This window comes from Brassica oleracea, chromosome C1 (genome assembly GCF_000695525.1).
Source record: "Brassica oleracea var. oleracea cultivar TO1000 chromosome C1, BOL, whole genome shotgun sequence".
Lineage (NCBI taxonomy): Eukaryota > Viridiplantae > Streptophyta > Magnoliopsida > Brassicales > Brassicaceae > Brassica > Brassica oleracea.
This window is the reverse complement of record NC_027748.1, coordinates 1,094,737-1,097,095: the sequence shown is the minus strand read 5'-3', so window position 1 is coordinate 1,097,095 and position 2,359 is coordinate 1,094,737.

The following is a 2,359-nucleotide window of genomic DNA, read 5'->3' as shown; positions in this document are numbered from 1 at the left end:
TCGTCGCTTGTGATAATAATAATGTAAATTACAGTCTAATGTTTCTTTTGTTTTTAGAGTCTTTCTCGACAAAGCATGAGAGACACCTGTTCTCTTTTGGGACCACTCTAGTTTTATTTCACGAATCATTTATATTACTGGACATATTCCGAGTAATGATCCATTTTATAATACTTATTCTTTTACATTAATATCTTCACTATGATTCGGTACCAAGTTGATATATGTTTGATTAATTTCCTTTGCATACGCAGCATAGTGGATATATATTTTATTTTGTATTTTAAGGTAAGAGGCTGGACGTGTGTCAACGATAAAAGGGAGGGAATATATTAAGGAAACGTAAAAAAAAAAGAGATTTGAAAATTCATTCACGATTAATATATTTAAATAACTTAAAAGTGTAAAGTCTGAACAACTCGAATACAATTAGTTTCGATCAAACTGAAGAAATGATATAAAAAATCAATCTTAGCTTAAAAAATATGCATTTACACTGAAAAAGAAAACAATCCTGAATAAAAAAGATCAGATATGCTGAAACTTTTGATAAAATCATATGCTAAAATTATAAACATCACAAAATAAATATAAAAAATAGTATTGTTTATATACCGAAACTTAAAATAACAAACCAATCTAACAGCTAGAGTCATCTACCCAATGAATAAACTATACAATGAAAAATAAACAATACTAACTTATACAGAAAAGTTCACATGGTTCATCCAATCTTGAACATAAGTTGTTCGATCAGACATATCCTATTTAAGATTTAAAACAAATGAATATTACTGATATGCCGAGTCCAATATCACATTTGATTGTGAAACTGAACAAAAAAACCATATTTACATCCTCGTACATTTTTTATATATTAAGAGAAAAGCATTGTCAATAAATGTGTTCACACACACATTGACACATTTCATGTTCACAATCACTTCAATTTTAGTATGACGACGTGTCATTTACAGAATGATTCTCATAATAAAATTGACTTATCAGAAAAATATGTTTCCAAATTTGAGTTTCACATGTAATATATATATTTTTCACGTGTATATTTTTGCTCTCCATAAAAGACCAGTATGCGAGCATGAACGTGTAATCTCAACTATATTAAGGTACAAAACTGTTATCTTGCGATTGAAACCTTAACTCTAATATCCCCATTGATAAAAAACGTGAGAGGATTGGTTGACTAAGTTAGAGAATATTTATTGAGCTTTATGTGTTCTTCCAAGTTTTTTTTTTTTTTTTTTTTTTTTTTTTGTCGTCAACTATTACAGACTCATACGGACTCTGTAAACCAAACCGGGTGATCTTCCAAGTTTGTTCTGCTGAAACGGACTTGGTTGTTTATTTATATATTTTTAATAAAAAGAATGGTCTAAATAGAAATATGTATTATAAAATTTACATTTACACATACATGTGCATTTTACATTTACGTAAGTACCTATACCTAAGTATTCACCGCATAAGAGGATTCTAATTCTCTTGAAAGTTTGAATATTCTTTTTTTTTAAATAAAATTGTAATGGAATGATTTGCCTTAGTAATTTTTTTTTTCATTTATTATCTAGATTTTATTTCATTTTGCACGAGATTAGAAATTATAACTTGAAACGATTGGTTCAACAACAAGATTGTCTAAAATTCATATAACATGAAACAAACAAATAATAATAGTTTTTTGGTTTATAACCGAAAAACAAAAACCTCAAGCATTTAACCGAACAAACCAAAATAAATATGAATTTAGGATGGTAGTTATATTTTAGGAGATTAAAATAAAAAAACAACACAAAACCGAACCGATATCCAGATTAAACATATCTAATGTCTTTTTATCTAAAAAAAATAACGAAATTAGTAATCTCATATTGCACAAGGTGTGGGTTACTACCTAGCGAAGTATTATTTCTTAAGATTGATTTTATAATATTTGTACAGGAAATTGAAATTTAAATCATTACATCTAATGTACTAACAGATTATAGTTGAAAACTGATTGTGAGATGTTAGAGATTGTTTGAGAGTGAGAGAGATCAACTTTTTTGTTCTCCGGCTTCGGTTCATCCGACCGGATTTCGACTCCGGCGTTCTCGCTTTCTTCTCCGGAGGAGAACGGCTGGCTTTTGACTCCGGGATGCGGTGTCCTTCTCAGATCCGTGTCCCCGGCTTTTGACTCCGCGTCTCGCCTCCTTGGTGTCAACGGCGGTTTTTCATCGGGGTTATCCCGGTTTCGTTTGACCGACGTTTCTGTTCTTCTCATTTCCAATTGACTCTCCTTCCTCGGCCTCGTCTGTCTCTTCCTTCCTCATCAAGAGCCGATTCATCTTTAGGCTTACTC